General features: G+C 59.5%; 1 long non-coding RNA gene across 4 annotated transcripts; it reads left to right on the forward strand.

Moving 5' to 3' along the window:
• Positions 1-1,583: 1,583 nt before the first annotated feature.
• On the forward strand, positions 1,584-16,880 carry LOC112670005 (uncharacterized). 4 transcript variants are annotated; one of them, XR_003142725.3, is made up of 5 exons: positions 1,584-2,004; positions 2,180-2,411; positions 2,709-2,838; positions 3,567-5,339; positions 5,602-6,401. It is a non-coding gene; the product is annotated as an uncharacterized LOC112670005 (long non-coding RNA). The 4 variants fall into 4 exon arrangements; XR_003142728.3 differs by having other exon boundaries at positions 1,584-1,930; XR_003142727.3 differs by having other exon boundaries at positions 1,584-1,763.
• The last annotated feature ends 766 nt before the right edge of the window (positions 16,881-17,646 follow it).

The raw sequence follows: 17,646 nt of genomic DNA on the forward strand, positions 1-17,646 counted from the left end.
ACCCCTTATCCCACACCCCACATCCTGCACCCCACATCCTGCATCCCATACCCCACATCCCACATCCCGCATCGCACCGCCAGGACCTGCCCCATCTCCTCTCCAGACCCCAGTTCCTCCCCACACCCCGGGACCCAGCTACCAGAACAGACCTTGGGCTTTGTGGTTTTGCTTCCCCTCTACTTCCGGGGTGTCACGGAGCCTGCACTGAGGTGCAGGAGCCAGGAGGGGGCCTTGCTAGGGACCCATCATCTCATCACCCGGAATCTCAGCAAAGACTAGACCCTGCCACCTCTTCACTGCACCATCCTGAGACAATCCTCTCCCGTCCTTAAGAACAGAGATATTCTTCACGGGCCATCAGCCGTCATAAACTCCTCCTCCGGTTTCCCGGGCGCCCCGCTGTTTGTCCCTGTGGCCAGTCTGCAGGTTGGCCATCTCGGGAACGGCTGCCCACGCCCCCGTCTCCCTGGAGAGTGCGGGCAGCTGTTTCGCAGGGGGGCCCAGGGCGGGCGGCGGGTGCGCCCAGGTGAGGCTGTGGGGCAGGCCCCTGGCCGCCCGCCGTGGCCCCCGGCTTCTCCGCTAGGTGGCCTCGTCCTCTGCCTCCCTTGTGAGGCCCCGTCTGAGAGTCCCCGCAGCTCCCGACCAGAGGCCCTTGGAGCTCGGGGTCCCCGTCATTTACACGCCGGGTGGTGACCACCCCCCCACGTTTACTCCGACGCCCGGCGGGGGGGGGGGCAGCGCTTTCCTTCGCCCGCTCACGGCCTCCGTGGTTTCCGTAGCGGCACCTCCTCACGGATCCCTGCGTGGTTCTGCGGGTTAGAGCCAGTCGCCATCGCTCTGTATGTGACGCTCCAACCGCCCCGCATTTGGCCGCGGAGGCCTGTGTGCGTAACAGAAACAGCCTGGGTGACACCCGCACGGGGCACTCACGCCTCGGACACGTGGGACAAATGGGCGGGCTGGGCCGGGGCAGAGCTCCCGGTTGTCGCGATCAAACCTCCGCGGATCAGATGTAGGCCAGGCGCCTCCCGGCAGCCCCGCAGCCGAGCCAGGACGTGCCACCCTGTCCCCGAGCCTCGGCGCTCTGGGCCGGCTGGACTCGTCCCCCCACACCTGCAGCCTCTCCAGGATGCCCCGGCCTGGAGCCGCCCCGGTTCTCTGGCCAGTCGGCCGCCACCACCGGGTGGGGGGCCACCTGCCACCTGCCCGCTCCCAGGTTCCCGGGTGCCCCAAAGCGGGGCAGGCCGTTTGGGAACGCGTTTGGCAGCACACAACACGAATCGTAGACTTGTTTGCTCCGTTTGACCTCGCGGCGACATTTCTGGGAAATCGTTCTAGAAGACAAGTCCAAAAATGGACAAAAGCCTCTGCACGAAGAGGCTAGTTGCAGAGTCGCACCACCCGGAAAGCAAATGGGATGCCTGTCGGTGGGGACCGGGTAGGTCATTCACGGCTCGCTGACTGGATTGAAGCTCATAAGCCTCTACTATGATTCTCAAGATTATGAAGTAACAAGATAAACGAGTGATGCGCTACCGAGGGGGACGCGAGGGCTGACCCTTGTGTGCCCCTGAGTGGGATCGGGGTAACAATGCCCTCTTGTGACCCACAGGAGTGTGGGTGAAAGGATTTCCTTTGCCTAAAGAGCTGACTTGAGGGTTCCCCCTGGGGGAGCTGGGGGCGTCTGTCCGGGGTCTCTGTACACCTGGGGGAGCAGGGGCTCAGCTCGGGCGTCCTCCTCTAAAGCGGCTGCACCGCTGGTGAGCATCCCACGGGCGAAACTGGGCCCTCTAAGCTGGACAAGGCTGGGCCAGCACAGGGAGGTCAGGCTGTGCTCCCTCAGACCCGCGTCTGGGCCCCTCGTACCTGGCCTGCAGCTGCACCTGGGTGTCCGGGCTTAATGAACACGCATGTAAACACCTGGGCGGTAGGTAACATCTCCTACATCCGTGAAATACGCTCAGACGAGTACCGGGGATGCTTTTACGAATATGTAAAACGGTAAGAAAACCACACGACGCCATTCCCGCGGCGCCGAGCTCGGCCCAGTGTGCCCGGGGGTGGATCTGCAGTAACCATCTTACTGTATTTGCTCTTATTGGTTAACATTTTTAGCGTCTGTCATTTTTTAGATTATTTGAAAAAAAAATCAATATTGCTTTACACATTTTTGCAGATGCAAAGAATCGTCTTCCCGCCCTGCGGGGACTGCGCGTTCCCTGTGATGTGTGCATGAGGGTCGGACCCCGAGGGTGTACCCCGCAGGATGGAGCAGAGGTGGCCGGGGTCCCGGGCCGCCCCTGCCACTCCTCAGCGGGGAGCGATGCCCGTAGCCTTTCCCCTGGGGAATGGGACCAACCGGTGACAGCCCCAGGGCCCCGGGCTCCCTCCAGCCAGGGCCCGCGAAGGTCAGTGCTTGCGACGGCTGCGTTGCTAACCGGCTGCAGCTCGCTGCTGGTCCAGGGTGTCCGGGCCGGTGCCCAGCCAGCCACCCTGGCCTCAGGGATGGAGACAAGCGTCCTCTCTCACAGCGACGCACGACACGTTTTGCATCCAGATGCTGGGCCTGGTTAGGAGGCGGGGAGGCCGGGGCTGAGGAGGGAAGTTTCCAGGAGCAGTGGGAGGCTCCAGACCCCAGCGGGCGGCCAGGCTGTTATCTGAGCCGGCCATCAGCGCGGATCCAATGTTCCCGGTCTCCTCCCCAGAAGCAGTGACCTGCAGGGACCTTGAAGCCGGCTGGCCTGGGAACAGCCTCTGAGCGGGGGAGGACCTCGGGACGGTCTCCACAGGAGAGGAAGCTGCCAGAAGGAGCAGGAACAGACGTGCAGCTTGGGGGTGAGGCTCTGGACACCAAGCTCGGGGCCCTGGGGGGACAGGGCCGGGGGTACACTGGCAGGGGGGGCACATGGAGGGCAGCCTGAGGGCTTGGCAAGCTCTTCTGCTGTGACTCCAGCCCACCCCCCCCTCGGCTGGGCACTCTCGCTCTCACCTCTCCGGGCTCCCAGAGAAGTGCCGCACGGTGGCCAGCCCCGGGGAGCCCCGCAGAGCCCTCAGAGCCCGGGACCCTGCATCTCTCCAGGGCAGACTTCCGGCCTCCGGCTGCAGGCCCAGGGACCCGGGGCCAGTCACCGCGGACGTGCCCGCAGCACACAGGGCAGCTGCTGGTGGAGAGCCCTCTCGTCCCTGAGACCGGGGGGCCACCTGGTTCCATCGTGGTCCACCTGGGGGAGACCCTCCAGCCTCCGACCCTGACCCTGTGGGCACGGGGGACCAGAGCCCGAGTGTGCGAGGGCCAGGTGTCACCGGAGTGGCCGGCAGCCTCATCTGGGGGCTCGCTCACTGCACAGCTGCCGTGCTGGGGGAGGGCCCACGCGGGGCTCTCACCCGCCGGCTGGGCAACCGCCTCAGCTTCCCACTCTGGGCTCCTCGACACGTCGCTCCCACTAATTCAAACTCCGGGCACCCCAAGCTCGCCCTCCTGTGCATATACAAGGCCCGGGGCAGAGGGGTCAAGCCCTGGAGGGGACGGGACCCATCTCCCCCCACCCCTGCCCCCCATGCAGGCTCTGCAGGGATGAGGTGGGGGCCACCCCGGAGGACGAGGCTCTACCCGGCGTGCGGTGTGGTCTTAGGGAACAACCCTGCGTGTCCTCAACATCAGCGAAGCCGTGGCCAAGTGTCTGCCTGGTGCCTGGGACACCGCCTGTCCCCACAAGGCAGGGGCCCAGGGGCAGCTGCTCTCGGCACCCCCCTCCCCGAGCAGGGAGGACCAGCTGCACGATCAGGAGGACCCACGAAATCCCAGGACAGAAATCCTGGGCGCCTGGGGGACCCAGAGGCCGAGCCGGCCCCGCAGCCTCGCCCAGGGGGCTGGTGAGCGGCCCTCGCCGCCTAGCGGTGTCTTGTTGGCCGCTGTGGGGAGTCATCATCCTCCGGTCCTCTGCGCGCGACTCGTGACTTCGGGAGGCCATCAGCGCCACCGATCCTGGAGCATTTCTTCGCCTGCCTCCCCTGCTGTCGCCGCCATCACCCCGTCCCCCTCCCCCTGCCGCCCCCCCTCCCCTTGCCGCCCCCCCCCCCCTTCCTGGGCAGACCGCAATCCACGCTCTGTCCCGAGGACCTGCGGGTTCTTTCTGCTGCTTGGCCGCCGTGGGCCTTCCCCCCGCAAGGGTCTGCGGGCCCCCACGCGAGCGCGGCGTGGAACTGCCGGGTCATGCGGCGACGCCGCGGTTAACTCTCCGCTTGCGCAGAGCAGCTGCACCGGCTTGCCCGACCCGCGGTGCGAGGCCGCGACAGTCCCCGTCCTGGCGGCTGCATTGTGCGCCTCTGATTACAGCCAGCCTCGTGCCTGTGCAGCGCGGCTCATCGGGGCTCATCGCGGCTGTGATTTGCATCTCCCTGATGGCTAATGATGTTGAGCCTCTTTCATGTGCTTATTGGCCATCTGCAGACTCCTCCGGAGATGTATATAGTATCTTGCATTTGACAAACGCTTGCACACTTCCTGTCTGGTGTGCAGAGTGCATTTATGTGTTTATTTTTGATCCGGCAATACTTTCTTCTTTGCACCCTCCTCCCTCCCCGGAGGTGGGGGTGCAGCATCCCCTTCCCTCCACCTTCCTCCAGTAGGAGAACCAGAGGGTCCCCGTGACCAGAGCCGAGGGGGTGACTGTCCGGTTGCCAGAAGCATGGAGACAGCCCTCGGCGCTGCGGGGTGCTCGGGGCGGCTCTGCAGCTGGGCTGGGGGCGAACAGCCTCCCCACAGACAGAAGCAGCCCTGAGAGGCCGCTGGGGAGCAGCGCAGGACCCGTGGGCCCATTGGGAACCTCCCAAGCACGGGGGGACTGTCGCTGGGCTTTGGGCAGCTCCCTCTACCCCTGCCCAGGCCTGTGTGGCTCTGAGTGGGATTTCCTGAATTTGGGACCCAAGAGGAAAGGCAGAGAGACACCCCCCTGACGCCTCTCAGGGGCAGGCTGGGCAGGAGGAGGCCGAGGGCCGGGGTGTAGGTCGTGTTCCTTGGGCATCCTCAGCCGCCCTGGGCCACTCAGCTGGCACAGGACCCGACGAGGTCTCAGGGGGCCTCAGACAGCCCAGCCAGATGCTTGTCCCCGTCGCGGAAGTCCTGTAGCCAGCCCTGGAGAAGCTCATGGGCGCTCGTGGAACACGGTGTCTCGAAGTTCGCAGGAAAGCACACGAGCTGTTTGACGTGGGCCAGCGAGCAAGTTTACTGTGAAAATTCTAAAAATCCTGCAGGGGCCGAGGGGGGCGGAGCTACCAGCTTTCTGGGAACCTACCGTGCACCAGACCTGGTGCCAAGCACGTCACACCTGCTGCAGGTGAGGACACCGAGGCCCAGCCGGGATCCGTCAGTCGCCAGGGAGGAGGGCCAGCAAGCGCGTGGCTCCCCTGGCATCGCGGAGCGCGGTCCACGGCCCGGGCTGCGGGGCTGGGTGGCGGGGCCTGGTGTCCACCCCATCAGAGAGGTGGGCATGGGGCTGCCTCACGCCCGTCAGGGCACACGCTGCCCTGCTGAGCGGACCTAAGAAGTGGATCAGAAAGCCCCTTGACACGTGCTCTGATTTTGTTTGATTTTAATAGGAATCGCGTATCCCCTGGAATTGAGGGGTTTGGCAAAGGTGTAAAATTGGCGCGTACGTGCCTACGGCTGGGCAGACCTATGTGCACTTGGGGAGCTTCCCTTAACTGCCAAGCCCAGCCACACTCTTAGAAGAGATTAAAATTTGTGAATCAAAGAGGATGGTGAGTGTGAACTGCCCCTCTCGGCAACGGCACGTGCCCTCGACAGCGGTGACAAGGCTCTGGACCGGCGCTGGCCAGTGTAACTCGTAGCTTGGTGCCCCGATCGGAGCCGGGCCTTCTGATCCGATCCGGGTGGTGGCGATGCAGGTGGAAGAGGTGGCCCTGGACTGCGGGGAGCAGGTCCTGAGTCGCCGTCCCCTCCCCTGGCCGTCCCCTGACCCGCTCGCCCGGTCTCGTCCAGGGCTAAGCCTTCAGTGTCTCCTGTTGGGTGACAGGGCCGTGCACTCCGGGCGCAGTCACTGGCCAAGAACCACTCGGCCATGCTCACCCCGCTGTCCCTGGGGCCCTGAGGACTCTCCACGGAGACCGCGTGAGATCCATGTATTTGTCTCTGTCTTTAACAAAATAAACACAAACGATAAGCCTTTTTATTTTGAGATAATCCTAATTCCCGTGCAGCTGTAAGAAGCGACCCCTTGGACCCTTCTGCCGGGCTCCCCCCGAAGGCAGCCTCCTGACCGCGGACAGCCCCGTGTCACAACCAGGGAAGTGGCTTCGGCGCGGCCCACGCGCCCGGCTCTGATGTCACCAGGCCTCTGTGCACCCTTCCGGGGGGCGGGGGTGCGTTTAGTGTCACGCAAGCGGACCACACGCGGGCGCCCGAATCCAGCGCCGCCGGGAGCACCCAGGACGGCTGAGGGGCAGCCTGGAGCCCCCGTCACGGCGGCCGCGGCCTCCCTCCCCACCCCCGGTCAGCGCCCAGCTCCGGTCTCACCGGCACACAACCTCCCCCCGATGCCAGTCCCCCGTGATCACCCAGGGCTTGGCGTGGCTGCGTGCTCTGTACGCGGACGGGCCCATCCCTTCCCCCTGCCCGCGCCCGCGGGGCATCCGCGTGCTCTCCGGTTGGGGGCTGTTGGGAATGAGGCCTCCGGAGCGTTGGTCTGTGCCTCTGCGTGCACGGAAGTGTTCCTTTCTGTGGGGGGAGTGCCCCGAGGGCAGCCGTGGGGTCGCAGGCCAGTGACCTGTCTCGTTTGGTAGGAAGCGGAGGTACCGCTTTACAATTTAGCAAATGTCCTCGGACCCGCGGGGCGGGGCGCGCAGCCCCCCACGGCCGTGTCTACAACGCCGGCAAATTCCGAGTATGCTGCTCCGGTTGAGTGCGCAGCGAGTCAGAAGCCTGCAGGCCGCCGTCCGGAAGGAAAGCGTTTCTCGTGGGTTTTTTTCCCGGTAACCGTGGGTGCCGCCTTCGGCACTGCCGCCGGCCAGACACGAGGCGGTTCCTTGACAGCTCGGGCCACTGGGACCCGGAACCCTCCCAGCGACCTTCCCCTCTGTCACATCCAGACGCACCGGGTGGATCTCCTACCTTCGCGCGATTTTGCAACGTGATGTCTCTGTCGTTTGGGAAATACCGGTTCTCTGGGTCACGCCGAGCTTCACAGGAAGACACGTCCCGTTGTCCAACTCCGGAAGGTCCCAGTCGCTGGTGTCACCCCGTCTCAGGTCTTCACGTAACGGGGAAGCTCTGAGGTTTTCCGCGGTGGACCCACGTTTTCCGAAATTCCAGTTTTCACTGGAAAGGTGACGTCGTATCGCCGGCAACACTGTGAGTCATTTCCCTTGACGCACGGGTTCACTCCTTTCGTTCTCCAGAAAGTAGCTGCCAAGTCATGAAATCTGAGTAGCTTGCGGGTGGCAGATGGTGCCGAGGAGCAGTGGTGCCCCGTGGCAGGAGGGGGCCGCGCTTGCCCTCCACGCCTCCGTGTTTCAGCCCCCGAAGCGCTCCACGGGCTCTTCCCACTTTGGAAGATTAAAAGGAGGGGCACCTCGGGCGTTGAGATTTAATAAAAGCAATAATTTTCCCATGTTCCCCGGGTGCCTGGTGGTGGGGTGTGCAGGGGCAGGTGCCACGGCCTTGACCAGGGTACGTCCTCAGCCTCCCCCGTCGTCAGCCTCACCTGCCGCGGCTTTGCACCGTCGCTGCAAACATGCACCTGTCGCCACGAAGCGGCCGCTCGGTGCTGCACCCAGAGCTCTGAGGCACCCAGGGCCTGCACACAGCCCCACGAATACTTCCTCCGCCGTCAGGTCACCGGGGGAGCCCCATCTCCTCACCCTCCCCGCCTGCCGAGTGCACGAAATGTTCCTACAGGACACATTGAAGGGAAGCTTAGCAAGCTCCACCGCGGTCCCTTCCCATCAAATGGGACAATTTAAAACTCAACTTTCCGCATCAACGCTACCTTTCTAATGAGCGTCGCTACCTATACAGAGACTTGAAAGTATTTAAACTACCTTGGGGTGCTCGGGGGGTTCAGTGGGTTCAGCGACCTGCTCCTGATTTCAGCTCAGGTCGTGGGATCGAGTCCCGCATCCCGCTCCCTCGTGGAGCCTGCTTCTCCCTCTGCCTGTGTCTCTGCCTCTCTCTCTGTATCTCATGAATAATTAAATAAAGTCTTAAAAATATATATTTGTCCATGACCCCAACAATCAGCTCACGGAATGAAATGTTAAATGTATAGTTTGCAGCCAGCCTACCCCGCCCCTCGAGGAAACGTCATATTGGTAGGAGAAACAGCCCTGTAACAAACAGCACCGGTGCGTGGGAAGCCTCTCCAAGTCGCTCACATCATAATAATAATAATCTATAACATTAGTATCGGATTTAATAACATTGTCATATTTCATTATGATTTTAATAATTATCAATATAATGTAACATCATACTAGACAATGACTATAATGTGAAAATGTAATATAAACTATGGATGTTAGAATATATTATGATTATGATAATTATACTATATTAATATATTCTGTCTTCCTACCTACGTGGGGTTGTCCCATCACCCGGCACCTGCGTTCTCAGCTTCACTAGATGTTGGCCCTTGGCTGCCCGAGGACGTTGCCAGGGGTTCTCGTCTTTTACATCTTCTGCAGTATTTGGGGCAATGAGACTTGTAAAATTTTGTGGACCTCGTGGCAAGGGATGGAATTCTATTGCATCGTAATTTGCTTTTCTTTGAGTATTAATGAGGTCGGTCATGTCTTTGAATCTAGTTACCATTGACTATCGCCTTCTCAACTCTTAATATTTTTGTACTCTGGGGACCCCCGGGTGGCTCAGCGGTTCAGCGCCTGCCTTTGGCCCAGGGCGTGATCCTGGAGTCCCAGGATCGAGTCCCACATCAGGCTCCCTGCATGGAGCCTGCTTCTCCCTCTGCCTGTGTCTCTGCCTCTCTCTCTATCATAAATAAATAAATCTTAAAAAATATATTAAAAAATATTTTTGTAGTCTTTATCATTTAACAGTTTTGGAGGATACTATTTTTTTTTTTTTTGAGAGAGAGAGAGAGAAAGAGTGTGTACACACGTGATGGGGAACCCAGTGAGGGGCTCGATCCCATGACCCTAAGGTCATGACCTGAGCCAAAATCAAGTCGGGTGCTCAGCAGACCGAGCCGCCCACGTGCCCCAGGAATTCTTGCAAACACTGGATTTTCACCATCTGACCGTGTTGGTGGTACAGACACCTTCGCCCACGCGCTGGCCTTCCCTTGCATTCGTGATGCAACCCTCCAATGTACACTTCGTACTGTTAGTACCATCAGACTGACCACTCCGGTCCCGTGCCTTTTGGGACTTCCTAATAAACCCTTCCCTACCGCAAAGTCACAAAACACCTCCCTCCAGTTTCTAACAAAACTTCTAACGACTGACTTTGCACCACGAAGCTCGACCCACCTAGATTTTATCCCCGGGGGCCGTGGGAGTCGGGATCTGGTTTTTATTTTATTTTCTCCGCGCGGACAGCAAATTCCGAGCACCGCTCGCCGGATCCTTTCCCCACTGAGGAGAGGAGCACCACCTCTGAGGCTGGGGAGTCCTACTGAGAAGAATGCACGAGGCTTCACTCTATCGGGTGGGCGGGTGCTGGTTGAGTCCTGTGGGTCGGGCTGCTGGTCGGCTGCCGAGGCTCCCGCCCCTCCCCGACTCCCCGACTCTCCATCTGCTCCTTCCACCTGTCAGGAGAGGCGCTGACATCTCCAACGACGTTTTGGGATTTGCTTACAGGGCCCTTCGGTTGTTCCAGCTTCGCTTTGTGTATTTAGATTTGTTACGTCCTCGTGATGAACTAACCCTTGTATCACGATAGAATGTTCCTCGGTGTTCCTGGTATTGTTCCCTGTCCCCGAGCTTCGTCCGATGCTAACAGACTCCCCAGCGTCCCTACGATCAGCGTTCATGCGGCGTGTCTGTTCGGGCCTTTCTGCTTTTGTTCCATTTATGTCTTTATATTCGAGGTGCGTTTCTCAGAGGCAGCTTATGGTTGGATCTTGTTCTCTGATCCAATCTGAGAGCTTTTGCCCTTTATTTGAAGGGCTTAGATGATTTATGTTCATCGTAATTATCACATTTAAATCTGCCTGTGATTTTACCTCTCATAATGCCTTGTTTTACTTGAACGGTTAATTCTCCTCAAAGAATTTAAGACGCAAGTACTTTGTATTTATCCACAAAGTTGCCGTTCCTGGCGCTCATCATTCCCGTGTGGATCCGAGTACTTACGCTCACTCCTGGCATCCGACAGACACGTCCACCGGGACGTGTCGTTTTGCCTCTGTGACGATGTTGGCGCCTGCGGGCACCGCCCTCACTTGACAGGAGTGGAAGCGGACGTTCAGGGCGCTCGTAGGTCTTCCCTGGTGTCTGGAAACCAGGCCCGGGACTGGAGTCCAGGGGCTTGTGAGAAGGCCCAAGTGTCCGAAGAGCCACCAGAGGGAAGAGTCAGGTGGGGCGTGTCGGGGCAGATGGACCCCCCTCCTGCCCAGGCCAAGGGCGGTGGGATGGGAGGACGGCGGGGTACGCACCGAGAGCGTCCATGGTGCACTTGGGCTGCGGTAGAGGGGTCTGCAGGGCAGGAGGGAGGTGGGAAGAGCTGTGGCTGCAGAGGAGGTGCCCTCACTGGGCCACCCTGCCCGCTCTGGGCCGAGGCTGCCGTCTGCAGGGCACCAGCCTGTGACCTAGCATGGGAGTCCCCATCACCCCCCCCCCACCCCCGACACCTGCCTCTGCCCTGGGCAGCGCCCTTTTCCCTGCACTGGGACACTCCTTGGTCATTTAGATCTCTGGGAACCGCGAGCGTGGACCCCGGCGTAGCGATCACAGGGGGCCTAGACCCAGGAGCTAGCGTGTCCATGCCGAGCCTGTGAACCGGGCGGTCGTCTCTGGGAGCGTCTGGACACAGGTGAGCCCCTCCCAGGTGCCAAGGAGGCTCACAGAGCGGGCCTGTGTACAGTCCCATCTCCCCTCTCAAGGCAGTGAGGCGATGTGGGGACGGGGATCCCCTAGACTCACGTTTTTGAGGCTGTAGGAGGGGACATGACCCGAGGCTGTCACCCAGCCCAGAGGTGGTTTGGAGACAGCTGCCATTTAGTTGGGCTTTTCCTGAAGAAAATAGCAGGATATCGTGATATCCCTTGTGAATTAACCCTGCTCCCTGCCCGAGGCCCCGAGGTCATTAGTCTGTGCTCCCCACCGCCCGTGCTCCCCGTGACCCCTGCTCCCCACGGCCCCTGCTCCCCGCTGCCCTTGCTCCCCATGGCCCGTGCTCCCTGGGGCTTCTGCTCCCCGGGGCTTCTACTCCCTGCGATCCCTGCTCCCCATGGCCCCTGCTCCCCGCTGCCCGTGCTCCCCACGGCCTCTGCTCCCTGCAGCCCGTGCTCCCTGCGCATGTGCTCCCCAGGTTCTGGGCTAAGTGAAGGACCCCAGGGCCCACAGCCTCACGCTCACCGCTGTCCGTGACCCCTGCCCTTGGGCCCCCTCTCCCTGCAGGGCCTCCTTTAGAACATCTTCCCCCAAAAAGAGGAAGCGCTGCACCCCTTAGCAGTAAGTGCGCACTACCCAGCTGCCCCGCCACCCTCGGGACCACTTGCCAACTTTCCCTTTCTGCAGACTTGCCCGCAGTTCCTGGTTTCCCGTCCATGCGGCACAGCCTCGGATCATGGGGTCAGGATCCATCTACAGGGCAGCACGAGCTGGCGCTTCATACCTCATCTTTGTAGAACAACATTCCCTGTTGTGTGTGCTCTGTGTTGCACGCGTTCGTTGATAAGGAGACAGACGTTGCAGCTGTTTCCACTGTTCCGAGGCTGAGTCGTGCTGCTAGGAGCATTCGTGGGCAGATTTGCGTGGACGTGTTTTCGTTTCTTGTGAGCCTAGACCTCGGGGTCAAGTGCTACACCTTCGGGTCACTCTAGGCTTAGCAGTGTGAAGAACCGCCACACTGTTTTCCAAAGCGGCTGCTTCATTTTCAATCCAAACGCGAGTGTGAGGATCCCAACTTCTCCACATCCTTGCCAACGCTTGTTACTGTTGTTTAAAAGTTATTTCCATCCTCGTGCGCGTGGAGCGGCGTATCGCGGGGGCTGTGCCTTGCAGCTCCCCCGTGGCTAACTACGGGGAGACTATTGGCTGTTTGTGCATCTTCTTTGGAACCACGTCTGCACTGTCCTTTGCCCGTTCTCAAACTGAGCTCTTATTGTTGATGTCTTAGTGTTCTTTATATATTCTAGATACTGGTCCTTTATTACACGCAGCTTGCACATACTCTCTCCCATTCTCTGGGCTTTCTCTCACATTCCTTATGTTGTCCTTTGAAGCATTGTAGTTGTTTTAGTCCTAGAAAGTCAAATTTATGTATTTTTATGTATGTGTGGTTTGTGCTTTCAGTGTCATATTGAAAGACATCGTGTCTAAACCTTGGTCATGTTGGTTTAGGCCAATTTTTTCTCCCAAGAATTTTAGAGTTTCAGCTCTTACATTTAGGTCTTTCTCTGTTTTAAGTCAGTATTTAAGGTGGTGTGAAATACATCTCCTCCTCCTCCTCCTCCCTCCTCTTCTTCCTCCTCCTTCTTTTCTTCTCCTTCTTCTTCTCCTCCTCCTCCTCCTCCTCTTCCTCCTCCTCTTCCTCCTCCTCCTCCTCCTCCTCCTCCTCCTCCTCCTCCTCCTCCTCCTCCTCCTCCTCCTCCTTCTTCTTCTTCTTCTTCTTCTTCTTCTTCTTCTTCTTCTTCTTCTTCTTCTTCTTCTTCTTCTTCTTTTGCTTATGAAAATCCCATTATCCCAACACCATTTGTTGAAAAGACTCTTCTTTCTCTAGCAAATTGCCTTGGCACCTTTGTTGATAATCAATGGATTGTTTCTACTGTCAATTCCATTGCATTAACCTACATTTGTATCCTCCTGTCAGTGCCACACTGTCTCGATTGATACAGGTTTTGAAATGAGGAACTGAGTGTGTCCCAACTATTTGTTCTTTCAAGATTATTTTGGTCAGGGATGCCTGGGTGGCTCAGTGGTCAAGTGTCTGCCTTGGGCTCAGGGCGTGATCCCAGAGTCCTGGGGTTAAGTCCCACATCGGGCTCTCTGCAGGGAGCCTGCTTCTCCCTCTGCCTGTGTCTCTGCCTCTCTCTGTGTCTCTCATGAATAAATAAATAAAATCTTTTAAAAAATAAGTTTCAGGCGTCACTGCATGCACCGTGTACCTGTCTACTACACCTGCTGGTGGCGGAGGCTCTACTGCGACTGCCCCCTCCTAAGAGTCCCTTTTATGGCGGCCTCTTTATCTCCTAAAGGAGCCCACCTCCTCGGCTTCATGCAGGAAGTCTACTTTTTGAGTCGTGTGGTTTCCCTTGACATCCTGCCGGCCAGAGTGGCTGAGGTTGCATCTCCAGTCCCCACGCCGGCAATAGTCTGGGAGCACCTCTCCTTAGTGATTTCGGGCCCTTTGCCTGAGACCCGCCCCCTCCTCTGCTGGGCCTCCTCCGCAGGCCGCCCTCCTGTCCTGGGCTCCTAAGACTCAGACCCCGGCCCTTATGCATTCCTACTTGTCCTGGCCCATTTCACTCACAGCCACAGCTCCGGGTAAGTCCCCACATGCTGACGGACCAGCTGGCCAGGTCTCCAGGGCCAACATTTCAGTGTCCCCTTTCTCGATGCCCACTGAGAGGGTGACACGAAGACAAGGAGTGATTATTCAAGCTTGTTCTTTGTGCCACCTACACACACAAGAGTCGAGGGCGACATTCAGTCTCCCCACTCTCTCTGTGCTCCCAGAAGGGGCCGTTTGACATGACATGTCTGTCTCACGTGCTTTTAAAAACTTGAGAATATAAAACTTCATTCAAGCATGAGAACAACCGATTAGGTGTTGGGGATTAGGGAGGGCGCCTGTCGTGATGAGCACCGGGTGACGTACGGCGGTGCTGAATCACTGTACTGTGCACCTGAAACTCGTATTACACTGTAGGCTGAGTAATTGGGATTTAAATAAAAACTTGAAAAAATAAAATAAAATGAAATGAAATGAAATAAAATAAAATAAAATAAAATAAAATAAAATAAAATAAATAAAATAGATGGGACTTCCAATGTCAATCATGGAGAAAGGGGGGGACCTGGAGCGGGAAGGGGATGGGGACGCTGTTAGTGAGTGGCCATGGGGGCATCGACTGGACAGGACGGGACGAGAGAGGGGCCCCTGAGGGAAAGGGTCACAGCACAGGGAGGGCCCTGAAGAGAGGAAGGGCTCCAGGGAGGGGTTCTTCCAGATGCTGGAGTAGAAGGGGCAGTTGGAAGGACCTGGGGAGAGAAGAAGGGAGAGGGTGATTGGAGGCGGAGGCAGGAGAGACAGTCCAGCAGGAAAAGGAAGCAGACGTGGAAGTGGAGAGGGAGCCCGCGCTGTCCACCCGGCCAGCCCCTCCCAGACCCAGACACCTGCTGGCCTGATGCCCTGGCCCGGGGCGTTGGGGTGACTGGTCAACCCGACTCTAGTGTTGGCCTTCACATCCCCCGCAGAGGATCACAGAGGCGGATCACAGAGGCCGCCTCGAAAACGGAACCACAGGTTAGCAGGAGTGACCCCAGGCAGGTGTCTGACCTCGCAGGGGAGGCCTCGCTAAACACAAACACCAGAGGAGTGAGACAGTGACGGCTGCGTCTCACCGCATAGCACGACGCCCCACACGCGGCCGCGCAGCACATGCACAGGAGGGCAGGTCAGCTGGGGAAACCCCTACATCAGTCCCCCCCAGGTGGACTTGCCTCACAGGGGACACCGCAGGGCTGCCGGGCCGGGGAGGGCCCTCCAGGCCTGGGACTCCGGGCCCCATTGAGACGAGCTCTCACGCTCCCTCCCTGGCAGATCCCCGGGTCCCCACTGCCCAGGGTCTTCCCACGCATGTGCCCTGGTGAGGCTGTCCCTGACCACCGTCGGGTGATGACTCCCACCACCCGGCATTCCCGTGTCCCTTCCCGGCCTCAGTGTCTCCACAACAGCCCTTACGATGAGACATGATCGCTTTTGTCATTTACTGGTTTACTGTCTGCCTCCCCTAGAAACGGAACCAGCCGCAGGCCACGTGCTTGGACTGTTCTGTTCGCAGCTGTTTCTCTGACCCTGTGGGGGTGACAGGCACCCAGGACATGCTCAGGATGTGTTTGTCGGGGGCACAAGAGGCCCCGTGTGTTCAGCACAGCGAGCGGGTCTGCAGAGCATCCACCGGCCTGCAGCGGGCCGCCCACTGGGAGGGGCCCGAGGTCACGGTCAGGGCTGTGCTGGGATCCAGGCACCGGGCAGACAGGGCCGAGCCCACGCGCGTCTGGCCACAGAGCATCAGCCATGGTGGCCTTCCACGGAGGAGGTTTCCCATCTGGCTCTCGAGTGCGAGGGAACGGGTCAGGAGCCACCTGCAGACTGGGTGCAGCTGGGAATGGTCCTCAGGGACCCAGCCGAGCCCCCGATGTGCCGGCTTTCTAGGGGCGTTAAGCATTGAGTGCGGTGAGAAACTGGTGTGCAGGGAACACACTTGTTCACGTCCAGAGTGCAACCTTGCTGCACGGCCGGGTGGACAGGGCGTCTGCTGGCCACACCAGCTCCCTGGCCGTGGCTGAGCCACATCACCAGCCCTCGATCCCGGGGGCCGGGCCCACGGCAGTTCCCCGGGATGGAGTTCGTGTGTGTGTGTGTGTGTGTGTGTGTGTGTGTGTGTGTGTGTTTGGAATTCCCAATTCATGGGGAATTGAGAAAACGTTTGGAAAGTGGGGGAAAATCTTACGGAGTGGAAACATTCCTTCTCAAAGCAAGGCCAGCACAAATGCCAGCGCCGGGACGGAAGGCCTGCTGCTCCACGGGCCAGTGGGCGGGAAGGGAGAGTCCGCGCGTGTCTGCACCCGTCATACTGACATGGGGTCTGAACTAGGGTGTCCCGGGCTCTCCGCACCCGTCCCCAGTACAGCCCGGCCCCTGCGGCGCTGGGATTGATGGGTGGGCTTCAGGGAGGCGCAGACACACCCCCAGACACGAAACCATCTCAGGTGGACGCCGCCGTGGGTGGGTGCTGGACGACGGGCCCCCGTCCCTCCCCGGGCTCCGGAAAGACCCGGCGAACCTGGACGTCACACTGCGGACCCGGTGACTGGTTTTCTGGAGACCGTGGTTTCATAAGCGAGCTGGCATTTGCAGCCGGGTGTTCGCTGCTGCTCTTGCCTGGAAACGTCACGTCCAATTCCGTGACCTGGCTCACGGAGAGTGTGACCCGGGCCCGGGGGGCCTTCGGGGAGGCTAAGCCTAACCAGATGGGAGCGGACACTGTCCATTTCCCGCAAATGCATCCAGATCAAATCCCACAGCCCCTTTTTTACTTGTTAATTCTGTTTCTGATTTGTGGCTCTTATTTGACTTTCAGATGAATTTAATAATTGCTTTAAAAGGAGAACTTGAAACCATTAAGGGGAGCAGCTCTATCCTGTCCCCGGCCATCTGCGGCTGCACTCGCGTTACCCTCTCTGAAGCCATGGGCGTGTTTCAGATCAAAGCTGCCTGCGTGGCCTGCCAAGACGTGGGTTCACTGATAATTCTCCTATTTTCCTGGATACCACAGAAGCAGCACAGCCGTGTTCCTGGCAAGGCAGGGGCTTGGCCCTTCACAAACATACCGAAGCGTTTACGGTCACACGTGGACGTGACCTCGCTGGGCCCGGGGTCTGCTCTCTGGGGCTCTTGTGCTTCACAGAAAGGAGGGGACACTCCAGGTGCGGGGCTGGGCTGTGGGAAGTTCAGCACACGGCCGAGGCCTACCTGAGCCAAGTGAGGGGGCGGCGGCTGGTGATGAGGCTCCAGGGGCAGGGAGGGAAGGAGGGAGGGCTCTGTGGCCTGCCTGGGCCCTCGGCCTGCCCCTCCAGGCCTGGGCACCCCTGGACTGTCTGAGCCTCAGTTTCCACATGTGGAAAAGCAGGGTCTTGCAGGCAGAGAGCACTCACGGCCGGGTCACAAGCTGTCCATCGATGTCAGCCAGCAACGGTCAGGATGAGCTCAGGACGCGGTGCTCAGACGCTACCCGATGTGGCCAAACGTGTCTGCACGTGCGCCTCTGACCATGATGACCAGGAGAGCCGGGGGGCTGGGGTGCAGACCCGCCCACCGCAGCTGAGAGCTGGGCCCCCAGCCCGGGCGCCTGCATGGCCCCAGGCCCAGCTGGGCGGCCTGAGGTGTGTGGCCCGCAGGTGTCACGATGAGGGCAGGTGCCGGCCAACACCCCAAGAGGAGGCGCGGGGGCCGAGAAGGGCGGTTTCCCCAGGATCAACATAGGTCGATCGGTATCATCCATATCATGTTTTGTTTGCCACAGGAACTGACCATCCCGGTTGGGGGGGCGGGGGTCCAGCGAGGTCACGTGACCCGGGAGGTCCCAGGAGCCAAGAGCAGGTCCAGGATGGCGAGGGGATCTTTCCAGTCCCCAAGAAGCGCGTTCCTAAGACGTAAAGTTGCTCTGAATTTAAAGACACATCCCCGAGGATCTTTCGGGAACAGGATTCCCAGAC

Source organism: Canis lupus, chromosome 25, assembly GCF_003254725.2.
Source record: "Canis lupus dingo isolate Sandy chromosome 25, ASM325472v2, whole genome shotgun sequence".
Classification (NCBI taxonomy): domain Eukaryota; kingdom Metazoa; phylum Chordata; class Mammalia; order Carnivora; family Canidae; genus Canis; species Canis lupus.